Source organism: Canis lupus, chromosome 17, assembly GCF_048164855.1.
Source record: "Canis lupus baileyi chromosome 17, mCanLup2.hap1, whole genome shotgun sequence".
Lineage (NCBI taxonomy): Eukaryota > Metazoa > Chordata > Mammalia > Carnivora > Canidae > Canis > Canis lupus.
The window spans coordinates 43,746,729-43,769,004 of record NC_132854.1 but is presented as its reverse complement, the minus strand read 5'-3'; the positions used below and the strand labels follow the sequence as shown (position 1 = coordinate 43,769,004).

Here is a 22,276-nt window from a genome sequence, read left to right as displayed (position 1 = left end):
CTAGGTCCATCCGCTTGTCACAAATGGCAAAATCTCATCCTCAAAAAGAGATGTTTTGATTTGATTTCTTCATACACAATGAGCTGTTATCTTAATTATAATGCCTGGAAATTTTTTATTGCTTTTTCTTATTTAAAAGACACATTTCTTTTACAAGCAGTATTCCTGAGGAGACTAAGAAATAGATTTTAAAGTACAATTGATTGTGATTTTCTCACTTTAAATACAATACATAGTACTGGACCAGAGACCTTAATGCCAAAACTAGAGACCCTAATACCATTTTAGGTGATACCCTTAATATGTCTGTGTTACCTAGGATAATACTATATCCTATAACAAATAAACCCACAAATGTCAGTAGTTTAATTCAGAGAGGTTTATTTTCTTCTTTACGTGGAATCCAAAGATGGATATTTCTGGAACCTGTGAATTCCCCAAAGTCCATGAACTCACTGCTTCAAAAGAGTATTCAGATTCTCAGGCCGACAGAGGCTGCTCCATATGCATGTCACCTCCAGGCTTCACTGACATCAACCATTATTGAACAGACAAGAGAAGAAACAGTTTGAAAACTCAGTGGGAGGTTATCATGGCCCAGGTCTGGACATATTGTTATTACTTCTACCCACATTCCATTGGCCAGAGCTGAAAGTCTCAGCCACACATAACTGAGAAGGGTTGATAAAAGTACTGTAACCATGTGCTTGGAACTAAGAGAAAAGGGATTTCATGAAAAAGTAGCTTGTGACTACCAGTGTTCTTGATACACATTGAACTGAATATGAGGTACATCAGGTGACACATAAAAATGTCATTTTTTGTGTTGGGGAAAAATAGACTGTTAATTTGAAGGTCAGTTCTCTGACTTTAGCTCTACTATAACTTAGCTTAATCTCACTAGATCTGTATTTTCTCATCTGTAAAATATTGGACCAATAAATTGATTTAACCATTGTGTGAGTCTCATATTTGTTTGAAAACCCAAGACATTCTCCCTCTCTCCTTTTTCTTTCTTATTTTTCTTTGAGAGAGAGAATGCAAGCAAGGGGTAGGAGGAGAGGAAGGAGAGGGATAAGCAGACTCTGTGCTGAGCGTGGAGCCCAAGGAGGGGCTTGATCTCATGACCCTGAGATCATGACCTGAGGTGAAATCAAGAGATCCTTGGCTGACTGAGTCACTGAGGTGCCCCTCCAAGACACTCTCTTAAAAATGTAAATACAGGGACAGCCGGGTGGCTCAGCAGCTGAGCATCAGCCTTTGGCTCAGGGCATGATACCAGGGTCCTAGGACTGAGTTCCCATCAGATTCCCTATAGGGAGCCTGCTTCTCCCTCTGCCTATGTCTCTGCCTCTCTTTCTATGTCTCTCATGAATATTTTTTTTTAAATTATGTACATAGTACACATATACCATATTACACCTAATCCCATATAGGTTGCAGAAATCCTATAATGCAGGCCTAATATTTGTAAATATAATATAAAGAAGTTATTTTAGGAAGTAACTTCCACATCTTGCATAAGAAATGCTTTATGTTTGCTTGCTAATAATACACTAGTGAGAAAGTGTCTGCAAACATCGATGTATATATATTAATGTTTTTATTAGTGGGTGGAAGAAAGTTTGAGGAAAATGGAAAGCATTGCTGGCTGGTCAACCTTGTGTGACTTTAATAATAACTCACTGCAATGACAGTATTAGTTCATACCTATGTGAGGTACATATTTCTAATTTTGTGTCTTAATTATTTTTCAAAATGGGATAGACTTTGGGAAAAGATAGATTGATCAGATCTTTAAAAATCTGATAGATTTTGGAAATTGGGAATGTTGCCTTCATAGAAACAACACTTTTCATTTTTTTGAGTTGAATAGGGAACAGAGAAAATATATCTTTACTCTTACTTTCTTTCTCTGAGTTGCTCATATATCACAGACCATAACATGGCATGAGAAAATTGATTCCACTGGGTATAAGTATTAAGGATCAAAACAATTCCATTAATTTTATCCATTACTCTTCTTCTGTCCTAACATTTGGACTAACTGGACAATGTCAGCTATTTTTGTGGTGATAAATAATAGGGCTATTATAGAACTAAGGTGTTTTTGGATCATTCACACTTGAATTACAGGATGAAAAATGTAAGTTAAACTTAAAGGCTTTTAAAATATCAGTTTCCACCAAAATTTATAGTTAACCTATAATTTCTACTTGTATTTATGCCAATTTCATGAAAATTCTCCATTTTCTTAATTGACAACAAGATGTTTATGTAACTGCATACTACATAATACCTACGTTGTTAGTATGCACAGAATTTCTGATTCTCCATCTCCTTAGTGAGGCTAACTATTTTTTGTGAGTTATGGAAAACTGAGACCTTAATGATCTTAATGGACATGATGAGTTGCCACAGAGACGTAACTAGGTAGAAATTCTGCTCACTCCCCCCTCCCCAATTTATTCTTTCTCAGAAAATTTTATTTTCTTTTAATTCTGGAACATGTTTTTTTATGTGTGAACAAATCAAATGGAAAGAGAGAGTGCACTCCTAATTTAAAAAATACTTTGGGGGTCCCTGGGTAGCTCAGTCAGTTAAGTGTCTGTCTTTGGTTCAGATCATGATCCCAGGGTCCTGGGATGGAGACTCACAGCTTCAAGCTCTTTGCTCGGCAGGAAATCTGCTTCTCACTTGTAAGTAAGTAAATAAATAAATAAAATCTTTAAAAGAATACTTTGGAAACTAATGGTAGACAATAGCTTTCAAGGATACCATCTAAGGGGCAGCCCGGGTGGCTCAGTGGTTTAGCGCCGCCTTCCGCCCAGGACGTGATCCTGGAGACCTGGGATCGTGTCCTATGTTGGGCTCCCTGTGTGGAGCCTACTTCTGTCTCTGCGCCTCTCTGTATCTCTCATGAATAAATAAATAACATATTTTTTTTTTTACAAAAAGAAAGATAACATCTAAGAAATGGATGAGGGGGCAAGGGATTGTACATGGGAATAATTCTGGAGATGAGTCTTTAGCAGTTGTATTTCCAAAGTTGATGAGCAATAGAACATCCTACAAAGCTTGGAGGCCTGAAAAGGCAGAATGGATGAATGCTGATCAATACAATCAAATCCAACATGTTAGAGGGCCTCAACTTACTCCTAACAGCAGGGTGAAAAGAGATGAGAACATTCTGAAGTGACTTGTTCCAGTAGTGAAACTGACTAAGCATATCCTGGATTTACAAAGATTATGTCTTTCTTCCTCAGATGGAATGGGCTCTGACTAAAGAGTAACTTCAACTTGGAAAAATGAAATTATTTTTTTAAACATAATGCAGGGCTTAAAAATATATTCAGTTGATTTGTTTTGTACTATATGCTTCCAAAAACAGTTTCATTTTCTGTCTCGATGTTCCTCATTAAACAGATACATTATATCCATAATAGATAAGAGGAAACTGAAGGTTTTGGGGCTATGGGAGTAGCATAATACAGCCACTATGTGGAAGAGAGGGAAGTCGATTTCAGGATTCCTGGTAAACTCTCTGATTCTATCAAACAGTGCTCCATGCCCTTATTAGTTAGGACATGTGGAGGTGGGTAAAACCAAACAAGCTTTTCTATGCAAAGATCACATTAATGATGTTATACTATGTAGTTTGGAAAGCACTGCTCTGGATAGTTCTCTGATAATCATCTTGTATCTTGAGGTAATGCTGATGATGGAAACCGAGACTTAAATTGGATAGATCAGAAATAGATTGTTTCCTCATGTCCTCAAACAGCCACCATGCATGCCTTGGACTACTTCTCTCCAGAAAATTATATGATGTTAACATCACTATTATTTTGAGTTTTCATATTAGATTATATTGAACTGAAATTCATTTTACTTTGCACACCTTATAAAAATTAAACTGTAGGGCATAATAAGAAACATTAAGTAATAAATAAATAATAGATAATATACTATGAAAAATAAGATCATACATAAAATTTTTCTGTGAATGACAGAAGTAGAGACTGGGCTCCAGGACATTGTGAGACTTTACATTATTTAGATAATTTTAGCATACCTTAAAAAAATAAAAGAATAGATCATAGAGAAGGAGGAGAAGGTCAAAGAGGAGAAAGAGGAAGAGGAGGAGTCAGAAATAGAGTAAGAAAATTGAGTAACCGGGGAGCAAGGTTGTCCGTTCACCTTCTGCACTGTGCAAGGAACATAGAGTTGTGACATAAAACTCTGCTGTCTTGGTGCTTATGGCAGACATCTTTCAATGATGGAAATCTGCAAATGAAGCAATCAGAGCCTGATGCTCTGTAATATTTGAAGCATGTAAAATCACTCTCCTTATTGTGATTTGCATGCTCACAGGAAAACCTTCCGACCATGATTTGGTTTGCCAAATTGATTTTTTGGCCACCCAAGCAAGTATTAGTTTGTGTGACAGGTATATTGCTCACTGAGGATTAGTATATTAATTTATCTGCTGATATATATTTTATTTTTTTTTGTGAGTTTAGTTAGTGTGAGTCAGCCTGATTAAATACGGGGAACTCTGGAACCCAGATAGAAATGTATTTTTTCTAACCTGTTTGTTTCTACATTTTGCGTCTTTCTCACAGGATAGAAAAAGCTAAAAGAGTAATGCTTATAAAAGAACCTGATACAGGAACTGGCCTATAAAAGGCCCCCGCAAACGTTCTCCCAGCTTTTTCCAGCACTCACTACATGAGTGATCATTGATGAAGTGCCCAACTTCTGATTTCCTATTTCCTCATAAGTATCAAAGAAATTAGCTTAACATTGTTGAGTCTTGTGAAAAGAAAACCTATGCGATGGTTGCATATTACAAAATGTTTCACCAATCTTAGCTTTCTCCCATATGGATATATAGTGCATTCATTCCAGACTTTTTTTTGTAAGAGCAGCAAAAAATAAAATGGGGGGAAGGGGGGTTGAGTTTCTGGACTGACTGTTTATCAGGTTGTTTCATCTACTACCAGTATTACAGAGTGTTTAAAACCGTATTATAGGAACACCTGGGTAGCTCAACGGTTGAGCATCTGCCTTTGACTCAGGTGTGATCCAGAATCTGAGGATCGATGGAGCCTGCTTCTCCCTCTGCCTATGTCTCTGCGTCTCTGTGTTTCTCAGGAATAAATATATAAAATCTTAAATAAAAAACATATTATAAATATTCTCTAATAGTGCTATAGATTATAGCATATGTCAGGATACAACAAGGCCAACTATAAAAAAGTCAACTCAGAAATGGTTTGTTCAAAATTAGGCTAGTTTCTATGGAACCATCAGTAAGGACAGATTCTAGTACAGTAACCTTTGTCTATTATTTGAGGACAATTTTATTATTTGTTTATTTTAAAAAATATTTTATTCATTTATTCATGAGACAGAGAGAGAGAGAGAGAGAGAGGCAGAGGGAGAAGTAGGCCCCATGCAGGGAGCCTGATGTGGGACTCGATCCCGGGTGTCCAGGATCATGCCCTGGGCTGAAGGCAGTGCTAAACCACTCAGCCACAAAAAGCCACTGAGGACAATTTTAGATTTTTTTTTTTTTTGCCTCCTTTTGTCTAGTTTTCATACTCTGCCCTTAGGCAGTTAAATTTTAATAATATCTGCTCTCCTTAAACATCACTTCATCCTTTCATAGGCGTTGATGAGAATCACTATTCTTAGAATCTTAAGTTCCTCTGTCATGTTAGTCTTGATAAATCATGTATATTTTCACCACTATAAGTCTGAGATCTAGGATGCACATAATCAAGAAGAATGCTATTCTCATAATTATAGCTTCTAACCTCTGATTCAGTGAGTTGACATAATCATATTCATCAAAGATGACTTACACATATATTGGGAATGTAGGACAATTTACTTTGTCATTTTGTGGAAAGATGCATCTTAGAAGTAGAATTCAGAAGGTCTGTTAATATATTGTAACCACAGTGTAAGGCCTACTACACTTACCTCCACTTACACATCTATGGATAGCGTGTTGAATATCATTGAGTATGACATCTGATATTACTTTGATACTATTTTATTTCCAAAACCAATTTATAGTTATCAAACTTCCCATATTTCAGGGTAGACTTCACTTCTGTTTCTGCTATAATCTGTTTAAAAATCCAGATATATCATCTAGTCTAGATTGTTACAGAATCATTTCATCTGTCCCTGACCCAGTACATTTTTAAAAAATATTTTTTTCTAATATCTCTGAAATGTCAGTATGATGGTAAAGGATACTTTTCATCTCTGAAAAACTATTTTTTCTTAACTATTTTGATAATTATGATCAATTAGACATTTCATAAATACATAAATACATCTCTGGGTTTTTTTCAGAGAAAAAAACTCTTTTTTCTAAGTAATGTATAAGAAATAAAAACTTTTACTGATTAGTAGTATAGACATACTCAAGTGTAAACCCCATGAGAGCCTCAAGTTTATCTGATCAGTATTATTATCTGATCAGTGTTATTTTCTCAGGACTCTCACAATGAACGAGAAGGTGGATGGATGCATGCATCTGTCACACACACACACACACAAACACACACACAAAAGCTCTGTGCATTCTGAAGATAGGAATTTTGGAAAAAGAAATGAGAAAATTTCATTTTACACTTTCTCAAATCCTCATCAAGCACATTGCCTATGTTTGTTTTTTAAATAATTGACTTACAGTGATAGTAGTAGTAATAAAACCTATTGATTTTAGAGCAATTATGGTAAGACAGTCATTTTAAGTACTTTCGTATAGGAATTCATTTAGTATCCACATTATTAATATCCAATTTTTCAATTGAGGAGAATCAGGTATAGAAAGATAAATTATTGTACCTAAATTCAAAGAAGCAAATGATTATCAAACCATTATATAGAATCTGTGCTCTTAAGCCTAAGACTATCCTGTCTGTCAAAATTTGAGTGGGGCAGTATTTATAAATCCAATTCCTGGACACCAATCCAACATTAAAACAGATTATGCATATTTAACATTTTTTCTTATTATCTGAGAACTTTAGTAAACACTGATTTAGAATAACTCCTTAATGTAAAGGAAGTATAATGTCTTTTTCCACATTTTTTTGAGGCAGATTTAAAAAATTTTCTATTGATGCTATAAATCCACATATTTGTACTTTAGCAAGCTGGCAAGCTTGCTAGATACTGTGAATTTGGATGTATACTATAGCACTACTTTGACAATAAGTGAGACTAAAATGTATATGTTTTAAGGATCTGTATTTCATTCAATAAAATTATTTTAAGTTTAATATTAAATGCAAATGAATGAAATGTAAAAGTATAGTTTTACCCATATATTTTAGATTTTAATTCCTCCAGAGAAGTATCTAAAATACATAGCATACCCACATTCAATGTACTACAAATATTATTTTGTATTTACATTTTTTTTTTTTTTTGTATTTACATCTTGAAGTCAAGGCAGTGTTTTGAAAAATGTGATACTCAACACACCATCAATTAGTCTACAGGTCATTTTTTGGTCCCAGGGAAAGAAGGGATGAAACAATTATTCTCCTATACATTTCACAAATTTGAAATGTAAGGTTAAGGTAATTGCTAGGAGCTTCTAAGCCACCTACAAAGGTAATAACGCATAATACATTCGGGGACAAAATGAGGTTCTGGAAAATAACCTTGCCAAATTACATGCTTGACTATTCAAAGCAGTGACATATAATGTGCAAGAGCAAATAACACCAAGAGTTTGGGCTATCTGATAATTTAGCTTACAATGGGTAAACACACTAGTATGGAGAGAATATGCCATCTTTTGTAAATGTGTTTTGACACAGGAAGGAAAAATGCTTAATGACTTTTTGATCTGTTCAGCATTGAGAATATATGTTACAGGAACAGGAATATTTTCTTTAATTCTTAATACTGGACACCTGGGTGGCTCAGCAGTGGAGCATCTGCCTTGGGCCCAGGGCGTGATCCTGGAGTCCTGGGATCAAGTCCTACATTAGGCTCCCTGCATGGAGCCTGCTTCTCTCTCTGCCTGTGTCTCTGCCTCTCTCTCTCTCTCTCTCTCTCTCTCTCTCTCTCTGTGTCTGTCATGAATAAAAAATTCCTAATACTTCTTGGTCAGTATTGACAAAACTACTATGTGAGCAGCAGAAACCTTAATATAGACATAAAAGATTTTGCATCTGAATATCAATCCCAAAACCGCACTAATCAAAAAATAATTATCAGTCAAAAATATTCTTTTTATTTGGAGTCAGTGTTAAAAAGAATAGTGAAAGTCACTTGTTAAAATATCATGACCACTTACATTTTCTTGGATACCTGTTTGAATAAATGGATGTAGGATCAAAACATATATATATATATATATATATATATATATATATATATATATATATATTTTTTTTTTTTTTTTTTTTTTTTTTTTTTCAAATCTGGAAGGCTCTCATGGTTAATGAAACACATGTTCTTAAGAATGTCTGAATTAGGGGGCAGCCCCATTGGCTCAGCGGTTTAGCGCCGCCTTCAGCCTGGGTGTGATCCTGGAGACCCGGGATCAAGTCCCCCGTCGGGCTCCCTGCATGGAGCCTGCTTCTCCCTCTGCCTGTGTCTCTGCCTCTCTCTCTCTCTCTCTCTCTCTCTCTTTCCCTCTGTGCTTCTTATGAATAAATAAATAAATAAATAAATAAATAAAAGAAAAATAAAAGAATGTCTGAATTAGAGGACAAAGCTACAGATATTTTCTCATGGTATTCAATACAAGGTTAAGAGAAACTAATATTTCAGTGGGCCTCTTACAGCCAGTGTTACCACCATGGGTTTTGTAGCTTGAGGCAACTAAGAGTCACAGCCAAAATGTGATAACTTTTAATATAAAATAAGACTTTTAAGATTTTAGGATTTTTTAATAGGATTAAAAAGCCAATGTGTCAGTCTCTGAATTTAACTTCTCCCCATCAACTGATAATTTTTGTCACACGTCTGTGAAAGAAATGATAATGAGGACATACTGAAAGTGTACATCGAAGCATGGGATTAAAAAAATTGGAAGACTTTTCAAAGTGTGAAGATAATAAAAATATACACTTTAAATCAATATTCCAGTATCTCCAAAGTCTCCTTATACCTAATGACATGCTTTTTAAATTAGTATCTGAAATTAGAGCTGAAAGTAGTCTTTAGTGACTATTTTCTTCATAACTCATGGATACAAATTGACCCCCAAAACTAAGAAAGTCTAGCGGAGCTGCAAATGACATGCTACTTACCATTCTTGACAACATATAATTTTGAGGTAAGATTTCTAGCATGGTAACAGATGAATAAAGGTGTGATTATAGATCCTACGCTTTAAGCAAGCTCTTACTGGGTATACATATCTTCGAGAATATTTTACACATCATTTTTGCACTGTTCAAAAATAATTATGAATAATTTTAATATATGTTCTTGTATATTTACTGTTAATATTGCAAATAACTAAAATTGATGATCTGCATGCACACTAACTTTTGACTATTATTGAAATGTTAAAATTGTAAGACACAATGGGAGTATCTAATCAAAAAAATTATTTGAAATGCAAATATGATAGGGCACTTTAGTAACTCACTGAGAAATAAAGATGTTTCACAATAAATTAAATTATTTTATATTTTTTCCTTCAAGATATTGATTCAGCTTTGAAGCATGCATCCTGTTATACTGTAGAAATATGGCTGTAAAGACAAATCCTCGTGCTGGAACAGGGACTCTAAGTAGGGGCTATAAAATAAGTGGTAAATTTCACTTAGCACATTTGGATCTAGAAATAGTCTTAATATTCTACTATACAGAAGACATTTCACTCATAATCACTAAAATAATGGTTTCTGTCATGGTATATGAGACACAATTCATAAGATGTGAAAGCAGTACTCAGCACTAACTGTAAACCTATTATGAAAGTCTTGTCCTGGAGCCTACAGCTTATGAAGTCATGCTCTTGTCTCCTTCCAGTCTTATGCTACCCCATATGATGAGGCACTTAAAGGCCAGAGTAAACCATAATTCAGATCCTTCCTCTGTCCCAGCAGCCCCAAGCAAGTAGAGTGAACTGGAACATTGAATTTCCCAACCAAATAATCTTGAGCCTAATTCAAGGGGAGGACCTTCTGTCCTCCTGAAGGTCTGCTAATGTTGAGTCATTAACTCAAAGGCAACTCTGGTGGGGATAGGGGTGGATCTTGGATATGTGTATGAGTTCCTTTGTAGTGCAGAACAGACTGGAAAAGAGAAGAGAAGAGGGATGACAAAGCACATGGATCCAGAGAAATGAGAGCCAGAAGCATAGGCCTACTATTCCCACATCATTCAATCCCAGCACAGAAATCCAAGGATTCTGAGAATTTGCATATTCAAAATTGACCTACCAGCTTATTCATGCTGTATTTCTACATTAGGGAGGACAGACTTTTTTTAAATGATTTTTTTAGCTTGATTAATAATTTTCAAATGCTTAGAAATATACAATGTGAGCCTTTGTTTATTATCAGGTATACTTCTTGTCCATAAAAATGAAGACCTCAGAGTATTCAGACTTCATGCATGGGAGCTGATTTGCCTCAGAGTGCAAAATTGGAAGATGTCAAACCTTCATAAGGCTTAGCCTGGAAACTGACACAGCATAACTTCTGCTATATCCTATTGAGTCAGGCAGGTCACAGGCCAGTGCTGATGAGAAGGGATTACACTAATCCCTGAGTCATGGTTCACTGGACATCACTAAAACCTCTCAGAACATACTTAGAAAGATTAACTGGCATATTAAATATTAGATCAGAAATTAATACAGTCAAAACTTAAGGCGTAATGATAGTTAGGAACCTGCTACAACTTTTCAATTGTGAGGTAAAAAGTATGAATGAGGAGGAAGATTTCACTGCACTAAAAAAAAAAAAAAAAAAAAAAAAAAAGATTTCACTGCACTTCTGTTAGAAACCATCAGGTAGTGGAACAAAGTTGAGTTTGCTGACTTTTTGCGACAGGAAGTGTCCTTAGTGAGAAGTCATACAGCATTTCAGTAAGAGATTATTAGGTAAGACTAGGATTTGACCTTGTGTAATGTGATTTGGGGGGAGCTTACCTATGGATTCAATGTTGTTGGGAGCCAGGGTAATTTTGGGATTTGTATCTAAGGATTTGTATCTAAGTTAGTTTCCTGGGGCTGCTGTAGCAAAGTTTGACAAGCTGGAAGGTTTAAAACAACATAAATGTATTTTTTCACCATTCTGGAGACTAGAAGTTGAAAATTAAGGTGTGCACAAGACCATCAACCTCTGAGACTCTAGCTAGAATCCTTCACTGCCCCTTAGCTTCTGATGGTGGCTTTTAGTCTTTGTTTTGTAGCTGTGTCACTAGTCTCTTCTTCTGCCCTCACATAGAATTAACCAGCATTTCCTCTTTCAAGGAGGACCCAACCTTACTCTAATATGACTTCATCGCTATTGAACAAATGATACCCATGATGACCCTATCTGCAGTTAAGATCACTTTCTGAGGTACTAGAGAAGGATCTCAACATATTTTTTGGTCCATAATTCAACCTGTAACTGTATTCTAATCATTGTTATCTAAATGGTGAAATAATAAAGCAAGGTGAAAGTAGCAATTTAGGAAAGAAGCAGAAGTCATTCATATTAGCCAAGATCGGGGGAGGTGGGTGGGGGCGTTTGGTCATTTTTGTGGTTTGCACAATGAGTATGTTTTGTTTCTCAGTGTATAGATATGATAATGGAGTGGTCTTGTTTTTGTTTAGTTCCATCACAGCTACAGACTGGCCTTGTTCCATAAAATTACTATACTCACCATGAGAACCCTGTGGCCTGGCTGGGGCGGATGGGCTGGCTTCTAGCAACATGAAGGCCAGTTGGTAGTGCCAGGTCAGCTCCCAGCTGGCGGGGACTACTTTGCTCTTTGTTGCAGTTCTGGGACTAAAAAAAATAAAATAAAGTAGAGAGTCATCAACACTTCTAAGCTATTTGAAAGCAGAAAGTAAGAAAAAGGAAAAGAACCAATTACTCATATACTAAATAGAGATGTAAAGGATTAGGACTGGAGTTTAGGCAAAGAAGGTTTTTTACTATTAGAGTTGGTGGGCCACTGGAATATTTATATGGGAATGTGATTAAGGAGTTAGAAATGTGATATGGAGCTCTGGACTGTTTTAAGAAGAGATGGATTCACTGTAAGAGATTATATGGGAAGACAAGATGGAACTTTGGATACCTATAATTAGGTTTTGGGAGAAATAATGTAAGGCAACTAAGAGCATAGTTAGAGCTATTCCATACGGCTATAGGACTTCAACAAATGGGAATATATTCCATAGGATAGGTAGACAAACCCTTATAGTAAAAGTAGAATAGTACTTAGAGATACATTGAAAGAAAACAAGGTGCTTTATTAAAAAGTTCATTCTCTAATAGAAATTTTAAAAGAACACCAAAATTCCTGCCTTTTGGTAAAGTTTCCAGACTTGGCTTTATGAAGCCAGGTCCCTTCTGATCCTGAGTCCACGATTCTATTAGAGGTGATGTAAACTGGTGGTGAGGTAGAGGAGATAAGTTGGACACTGATGGAGAGGTGGTTTACTGAAGCAAAATACTAAATCTTTGACCAGATGTTCTTAATTAGTACATGCAAGAATTTTTTTAGGGGTGCCTGGCTGCTTCAGCCACAAGACCCTACAATTCTTTTTTTTTTTAACTTTTATTTATTTATTCATAGGAGACACAGAAAGATAGAGGCAGAGACACAGGCAGAGGGAGAAACAGGCTCCATGCAGGGAATCCAACATGGGACTTGATCCCGGGTGTCCAGGATCATGCCCTGGGCTAAAGGCAGATGCTCAACCACTGAGCCACCAGGTGTCCTGAGCCTACGACTCTTAATCTCTGGGTCATGAGTTCAAGCCCCATGCTGGGTACAGAGATTACTTAAAAAAAAAAAAAAAAAAACTTAAAAATTAAAAAAAAATTAAAGCAAAGAAGGGCACTCAATAAAGAGTGATAATGTAAGAAATGAGGAAGAGAGTTGAACAATATCTCTGAGTCGGGAAAAAGGAATCAAAATTGCAGCGTTTTAAGTTACAATTGGCATAACAATTGGCATCCCTTTAAGAAAAGAGTTTAGAAACAGTATGTGGAAGCTTTTCTTTTCACAGATGATTTTTGTCTTGTTTGTAACAAAGCCAGAGTGTATAGGAACTTGGTAAGTGAAGATGCTTTCACACGGTAGGCCAAGTGTCCTCAGTATAGCATGAGAGGAGGACCTCTGCTGACATAAAAGGATCTGGAAGTGTTGAGGTGTTTGAAGCTTGGGGAATAAAACCATGGAAACACTGAAAATATGGGGGAGGGTAGGAGATAAAGAACATCAAAATAATACCGGTTCCTAAGACTATCCAGGCAGGATAGTGCCTTTCTCTAAGTTTCAATGTGTAGAAGCTGACAAGGTGAATTTCGAAGTGATGTAGATTTTTAATTGGCATAGATGAAGTTCAAAAATAAATAAGTACAAGTGGAAAATTACTGGAAAGTGTTGCTCATATCATCCTTACAAAGGAGGAGCCAGGTGGAGCCTGAAAGCAAGTGAGCATGTTAAAGTGCTGTGAGAGAGCGGCGGTTCAGTGGTATGAGGTTATTGGCAATATTTCAGGAAATTGTAATCTGCTTGGTAGCAGTAGTCTAAAATAACCATTTTTTTAAATTAAGAGGGTTAACTTAATGTTTATTGAAAATAGTGCTTATACTTAATAACATACTGAAAAAGCTCAGATAATTAATTGCCTTACATAGAAAAGAATAATTTACACTTGAGACGATATTTCAAGTACTTAGTATAACTTATTAAAATGGTTTTAATCAGGAATAATGCCAATTCAATTAGGAGAATAAAATAGTCTTTGCGGTAACAGGCCAAAAATCAAGTTTAGTAATGAATAAAGAATATCAGCAATAATGCCTCTATTTGCTAAAACAAAATGGAACCAAATCATTAATCTTCATTTATATTCTAGTTTAATAAAATGGCAACTATATATATGGTAAATAATTGAATAAAATAATTGAATACAAATGTTTGGTTTTATTCTCTGGAGGATTATGCATGGAAGTGGAGAAAATATGTAGAGATTGTGCAAAACCCCAAAGCATATGTCAGAAGAAAATTACTTTAATTTTTTGAAGAACAGATATGGTACAGTAGATGCATGGTCAATTAAATTTGATGGAATTGTATTGGTCAGCTTCGTGTGGTAGGAACACAGGGCATTTGGGATTAATCCTATACAGATTCTGTTTCTTTTACTAACTAGCTGTGTAACCTTGGGTGTCTATTGGCCTTTCTGCGATTCAGTGCCTCTTCCTCTTTGTAAAATGGTAACGATATTTATCTCTTAAAATTGTTGAAAAGATTAAATTGTTTCATGTAATCGGTATGTAAAAATTTCCAAGTATGGCATCCTTCACATAGTGGATAATAAAAAATGTTATCCTTCGTTTCTCACATTTGTCCACTCTACTTAATTTTTCCCCCTTTCAGAGAGCAAGTGTTATGTAGGAGACAGAGTCTGTAGAGCTCCATTGCTCCATGGTGGCATGATCCACATTGCTCTCCTTGTAAGTACAGCTCCTTGGGGACAGTGAAATGAGAATGTTGGCACATTTAGTCAAGGAGGAAGAAGAGAGGAAAAATGAGATTAAAATGAATCTTTGCAGATAATTATTTTTAAATGGAAGATTTATTATTATTTTTAAATGGAAACTAATGAAATTTATCATGATATCAAATAATCCTTTGGGTTTGGAGGGTTTGTCTTTGTTGTCTTTTGGTTGACATACAAAGAATACTCAACATACATTAAAGTCAGCACCAGGTGTGTTTGCTTGGTCTCTAACATCAAAGCTACTACCAGAAAAAAACTGGCTGGTTATGTGTTTTTAAATCTATGGTCCCTTTAGGGGGTGCTTTTCTCAGAACAGTGAGATGACTGCTTGAGTGGGTTTATTCTAAAGCCAGCATTCTTAACTCCTCCTGAAGGTAACTAATTGTCAAACTCTTCAAAACTTGAAGGAGGCCCATAGATTCAGACGGTATGCAATCATGTCAGAAGTCCTCTAAACTAGCTCTAACATGTGTTTCAGAGAGATAATCACTTGATGATCCTGGTAGCAGACTGGCGAAAATACAAGGGCAAGAGAAAAAATTCCACCAGCACAGACATTTCTCTCATTCCTCAGTCCATAATGTGGTACACGTTTGGAATCAGGATATCAGAAATTGAAGAATATATTTAACATATGTTTTTTTAAAAAAATCAAGTGTTACCAATGCAATTGCTGTCTTCATTGCTGTTCACATAGATGTTGTTTTTTAAAATTTTATATTATTTTTAAGATTTTATTTATTTATTCATGAGAGACCCCGAGAGGCAGAGACATAGGCAGAGGGAGAAGCAGGCTCTGTGTGGGGATCCCAGTGCAGAACTCAATCCCAGACCCCACGATCATGACCTGAGCTGAAGGCAGATGCTCAACCACTGAGCCACCCAGGTGCCCCAGATGTTGTTTATTTTTAACAAAATGTAACATAATTTCCTAGAATTCTGGCATTTATCTTAGATAGATGTACTTTCAAGAAATGTGTTTTCAATGTTTTTTATTAGTATTATGAATAATATAATATTAATTTTTTAATAGTTTTGGTTAACTAGGAACAGCTTTTTCTAGCTATCTAGCTAACAACCACAAAACAAAAATGAACAGAGAATTTATTTGGTTTCAAGTAGTCATAACTACTGCTATGTTCAAAAGCATCAATTTGAAATTATTTCATAAATAATTTTTGGTTGAAATGAGTGAAGAGATATCTTAAGCAACTTTACATAACAAAAATTATGGGTTTCAAGTCTATAATATTTGCTTATCTTGTTAAACTGTCCTCTTTTGAATTGATATAAACTGTCAATTTCCCTTGATAAGTTCAAATGTGCAGAAAGTACTTTCCCAGGCCAGATTGCCTTTAGACCATCTCCTTCTGTGAACTGGGAACTGTGAATTGATCTCTGGCTTATTCCTGAGCCCACTCCACATTCCTGTTTCTGATCACCATTTTCTTCAAGCCTGTTTATTACAAAGTTCCTAATTACCAAAAAAGAGAGAGGGTGGGCTCTCAGAGTTATCCTCCCACCAGCAGATGAGGCTTTCTGTTCTCTCTTATTCTAAAACTTCCAACAAAATAAGAAAATAAAGCTTCATTTTAGGAGAATTTGGAAATTTGGAGAATCAGATAGATGCGGAAACCTTAGGGGTATTTTTACATCAATTGGATGTTACCATTAATAGCCCTCATCCAGATAATTGAGAACTGTGGAATTTGTTCAATAGGCACCAATGGTGTGCTTGGAATAATACATAATTTTTAAGGCTTTTTAATCACAAATATTATATTGATTAAGTTTTGTGCGTATTGCATCAAAACTAGTTATTTAGTATATAGCTAAATTATAGTTTTTGTTTTCACATGTTGTAATGTCTTTGTATCACTACTATTATTTATGGGGCAAGGATAAGATTGATGTTTTAAAGTTAGAAACTTTACTATAAATTAAATTATCTCTACCTGATATCCACTTTCTTCCTTTTCCCAACTATCAAGTGTAAGAGTAACTTGTATACTTCTATAGTTATACCAATCCTGTTTTACTTTGTCTTCCCCACTTGCATGTAAGATTCTTGAGTAAGGGAAATGTCCTTTTGTATCTTTATATCTTTAGTAACTAGAACAGTCACAAAATTTTGACTGGTACATAATTTTATTGGTGTGTTTACTAAGTAGATAATTCATGAAAGAATGGAATTATTTAGGAGGTTTTCTATTAAATCAAATATAAAAAAATAAACTGATGATTCTTTCAATCATTTAGTTACTATTTTAAGGTCCCTGATACAACTTATTTTGTGAGTGTTCTTGAATGAAAATACAGTGCTGGAGCAGCGTGGGTGGCTCAGCGGTTTAGAGCCACATTTGGCCAAGGGTGTGATCCTGGAGGCCCGGGATTGAGTCCCACGTGTCGGTCTCCCTGTATGGAGCCAGCTTCTCCCTCTGCCTGTGTCTCTACCTCTCTCTCTCTGTTTCTCATGAATAAATAAATAAAGTCTTTAAAAATAATACTGTGCTAGTAAACATACTTTATTTTTCATTTTATTTGCATTTTATATTTACCTTTTACCAATTTCTGAAGTTCAAACTACTTGATTTTTTTTTTAAAGTTAGCCATCTGCTGTTCAAGCTCATTTAACATTGCAAAGTGTCAGAATTCAATCAGAGATCTGCAAATTAAGCAATGGTAACCAATTACTTGAATTAAGTGAAAAGTGAGAATGCATCATTTACTCTTAGACCTCCATTAGATCTTGGCCTTCTGTTTCTAATAGAGTGGGAAGGTTGTATAAAAATGCTGAAGATGGAGGAGGAAGAGTCAAATACTGCAGTTATTCATAGAAACAACTTACTAATTGAGAATAAAAAACACTGACCCTTCTGTCTCTGTCTCTTCTATGTGCCTCTTTCTCTCTCATCTCTCTCCTCTCAACTCTAGACTACCTGTTACCTTCCTCCAGAAGTAGACTTTAAGATCCCGTTGGATATAGTAAATTGTTATATTTGCACTGGTAAGAAAATTAGCATCAAGAAGAATTTAATCATCTTCAATTCATATGCACATGACTTCATTTCACATATCATTTTGTATACTTTGGGTCTCTAAATATTGTAAATCATATGTATCACCTAAGATATTGGCAAAGGATGTTGTCTCCCACCTGGACTTGTGAGTTAGATTCTGATTGCTTATGTAAAAACTTACCATGAATTTAGTGGCTTGAAGAACACAAAAATTTTATCTTGTATTTCTGGAGGTCAGAAGTCTAAAATCAAGGGAACAGCATTGCCGTATTCCTTCTGGAAGCTTCAGGGGAAAATCTTTCTTAGCTCTTTACAGAATTTGTATGGATTGACTGAATTGGCTTGTGGCCCTTCTTTCATATGCAAAAACCTCTGGACTCTGATACTCTTGTTTCTCTTTCGCAAGGATGCTTGTAATTACATTTCAATTATCAGGACAATCTAGGATAATCTCTCCATCTCAGGATCCTTGACTGGATTACATCTGCAGGATCTTATATACCATGTAGGGTAACATGTTCATAGGTTCTGGGGCTTAGGGCATGAATATCTTTAGGAGGCCATTATTCAGACTACCACATTATGGTCTTAAATGTTACATAAAAGATATAGTAGAAAATGAACTCTTCTGTTAGGATATCCATATAATAGGATTACTCAAGAATAGAAATGACCATATATTATATGGTTATATGACACTTGACAATATGGTCTCCATTTTAATACCCCTGCAAACTAATTGCATATCTTATGCTTAAATAATTCCACCAATAAGTTTGTAATGAGCTAAAACAAGTCTGCTGGGAAGTTATGTTCATCATGCCTTAGTATACAAAGACTTGGAATTTAATACTAATTTACTAAATCTATAGTGTTAGAAAATTTTATAAGCCTCTATAAGCCCTCTACCTTACTTTCTCATTTTTAAAGTGTAGATAATTATACATAACTTATAATTTAAAAGAAGAAAATTATAAAAATTCAAAAGTTAAATTATTTGTTATTAATATTAAAATAATTCTCATGCTCAACTTCATTTCCATTTCCCTTATGAGAGCAGGGTAATCACCTCCTATAGGAACTGGCAAGAAAAGTAAGATGGGACAATTTTTATTCCTTCAGTTTCACTAAAAACATGATATCGATTTTTGCAGTTAAATTTAGAATTTCCTAAATAAAAACTAACTTTCTACAGAGTTAAAATTGATATGAAAAGTTAATACTCTACTAACCAAATATTTTATCTAAGGAGATTACAGAAAAAAAGAAATAGAAGAAAAAGCTGATGGAATGAACTAATATAAATTAAGGCAAAATCAATGATACTGAAAAAGGAAAAAATTGAAAAAAAAGCCCCACAAAGTCAACATATGGTTCTTTGAAAAGATCAACACATTTTGTAGCATCTAGCCAGGCTAACCAAGAAAAAAAGAGAAAATATCATGAATGAAATAGAGGATCATCAATTTTTTTTTTAAGATTTATTTATTTATTTATTCATGAGAGAGAGAGAGAGAGAGAGAGACAGAGACAGAGAGACAGAGACACAGGCAGAGGGAGAAGCCGGATCCATGCAGAAAGCCCGACGTAGGACTCAATCCCGGGTCTCCAGGATTACACCCTGGGCTGAAGGCGGCGCTAAACCGCTGAGCCACCCGGGCTGCCCCAAGGATCATCAATGTTATAACAGAACATTAAAAGGATAATAAAGGAGTATTACAACCAATATTATGCCCACAACTTTGATTATTTAGATAAAATGGACCAATTTTTAGAAGAGGCAAACTAGCAAAAATTATAGAAGGAGAGATAGATACTATTAATGTACCTGTATCAATTAAAGGATATAAGTCACTAATTAATAACTATCTGAAAGAGAACTTATAGGGCCCAAAATGATTTTACTCTTGAATTCTACCAAGTATTTAAGGAATAAGTGATACCAATTTAACAATAACTTCCAGAAAACAGAAACAGAGGGAAAATTCCGAGAAGCCAGGATTACCCTAATACCAAAATCAGATAAACCCAGTACAACAAAGGTAAATGACAGATCAATATCTTTAATTAACAGGTTTAAAAATCCTCAACAAAATATCAGTAAATAAAATCCTTAATATATATAAATTTTATTTTTTCAAGATTTTTTTTGTTTGTTTTTGTTTTTGTTCATGAAAGACACACACACACACACAGAGGCAGAGACACAGGCAGAGGGAGAAGCAGGCTCCATGCAGGGAGCCCGACGTGGGACTCGATCCCAGGTCTCCAGGATCACAACCTGGGCAGAAGGTGCCGCTAAACCGCTGAGCCGGCCAGGCGGCCCTATATAAATTTTATACACAGTGATCACTGTGATTTATTCCAGGTATATAAGGATGGTTCAGTATTTGAGAATCAATCAGTGTAGTCTCCCACATCAACAGACTAAAGAAAAGTCGTATGATAACATCAATGGATGGAAATAGAAGCGTTTTATAAGATTCAACAATAATCCAGATAAAAGCTCTTAGCAAGCTAAGAAACAGGAGCATAACTTCATTTTGATAAAAAAAATTATAAAATACACAGCTAACATATTTTGAGAAATTGGATACCTTACCAAGATAGGGAAAATGGGAAGCATTTCCTCTTACCTCACTCCTACTCAAAACATCATACTAGCAAGCCCTGGCTCATGCAATAGGAAAAAAAGAAAATAAAATGTGTTCAGATTATGGAGAAATAAAACTCTCCATGCAGAAAACTCCTAAAAACCAACAAAATCTCCTCACACTGAAAAGTTACTACAAAAAGATTGTAAAATGCAAGGCAAGTTACAAAGGGCCGTGGCTGTCATATATAGCAGCAATGAACTTTCAGAACTTGAGATTAAACATTATTTGCAATTGCTCTCAGAAAAATTCTGCACTTAGCTATTAGGACTAACAAAATATTTATAGGGTTTCTCCAGAGAACTACAAAATACTAATGAAAAAAAAAATCAAAGCAGATCTGAATTAATGGAAAGCTAGTCCATTCTCATGGATTGGAAAGGTCAACATTGTTAAAGTATCAATTCTTCCCAACTTAATTTCAACCTTGTTTTTTTTTTTTTTTTTATTTATTTATTTATTTTTTCCAGAGGGACTGGTTCTTTATTTCAAAAAGACACTTGTCAATTTTCACTATCAAAACAGTTTGCACTATTGTTTCTTTCTCCCAATCGGCACCCAAAGAGAGGCCACCAAAGGAAGAGTGCATTTTATGCCAATAAGCTGCAGGATGCACACCTAACAGACCTCACAGAAGCCTCACCTAAAAGGAGAGTTGGGGAGGGAAAGAAACTTTTAAAAGATCAGCACACTGTCAGCCCACAGACTGTAGAGAGTTCTCAGCCAGACAGGGGTGGTCAATGTGCCCCAAACCTAAAGAAGCAAATCTTCAAAATAATATAAAATTTAAAAACAGTTCTGTACATAAGCTATTCAAGATTTCTCCAGCACTAACTGATACAAAGCACAATGAAAAAAAAATGAAAAAAAAAAAAAGCACAATGAAATGGCACTTTTAGAGGCAGCAGCTTTGGACCCAGAAAAGGGTGATGAGATGAGTTTGCTTCATGTCAAATCCTTGAGTTATTCTTGCAAAAGAGTCTATCACTTTGGCAACATACAAGGAAGTCTTTATTTCCCGCAGATTGATACTTTTCTTGCCTCAATCAGCTTTTGTTTCTTTGCATAAACTTCCATGTATTAACCAAGAATTACCATTTCTAGGGGCGCGTGGGTGGCTCAGTTGAGCGTCTGACTCTTGGTTTCTGCTCAGATAGTGATCTCAGGATCATTGGATCAAATCCCAGGACGGTGTCATACTGAGCACAGAGTCTGCTTAAGATTGTCTCTCCTGGGATCCCTGGGTGGCACAGCGGTTTGGCGCCTGCCTTTGGCCCAGGGCGCGATCCTGGTAGACCCGGAATCGAATCCCACGTCGGGCTCCTGGTGCATGGAGCCTGCTTCTCCCTCTGCCTGTGTCTCTGCCTCTCTCTCTCTCTCTCTGTGACTATCATAAATATATTAAAAAAAAAAAATCCTCTCTCCTTCTGCCCCTCCCCACTGTGTTCTCTCTCTTTCTGAAAAAAAGAGATCATTTCTAAATTCCACATAAAAGTGAAATCATGTAGTGTCTGTCTTTTTCTGTCTGTATTTCACTTAGGGTAACACCCTCTATGTCTATGCAGGTTGTCACAATGGTAAGATTTCCTTCTTTTTTGGTGTAATGTATAGGATTGTTGAATCACTAAGTTGACAGTTGAAACTAATACAACATTATATGTCAACTACACTTCAATTTAAAAAGAAAACAAAAGGAGTTACCATTTCTACATAAAATTCTTGAGCCTGGAGCTCATCCTACCCTCAAACATATACAGAATTATGAGTAATTATAGCAGATTAGGGAATCCTTCAGAAGAGTAGGTGATGGTGGTAGGGAAGGGATCGGCTAAACCTCTATAGCTCAAGACAGACATAGATTCTTTCAG

At 35.6% G+C, this 22,276-nt stretch overlaps 1 long non-coding RNA gene across 1 annotated transcript in view; it reads right to left on the bottom strand.

Moving 5' to 3' along the window:
* Positions 1-383: 383 nt before the first annotated feature.
* LOC140608408 (uncharacterized) overlaps positions 384-22,276 on the bottom strand; it is a 70,275-nt gene continuing 48,382 nt past the window's right edge. The window contains exons 3-4 of the long non-coding RNA XR_012010428.1: positions 11,875-11,999; positions 384-527 (exon numbers count right to left, since the gene is read on the bottom strand). This is a non-coding gene — a long non-coding RNA (uncharacterized lncRNA). The remainder of the gene's footprint in view (positions 528-11,874; positions 12,000-22,276) is intronic.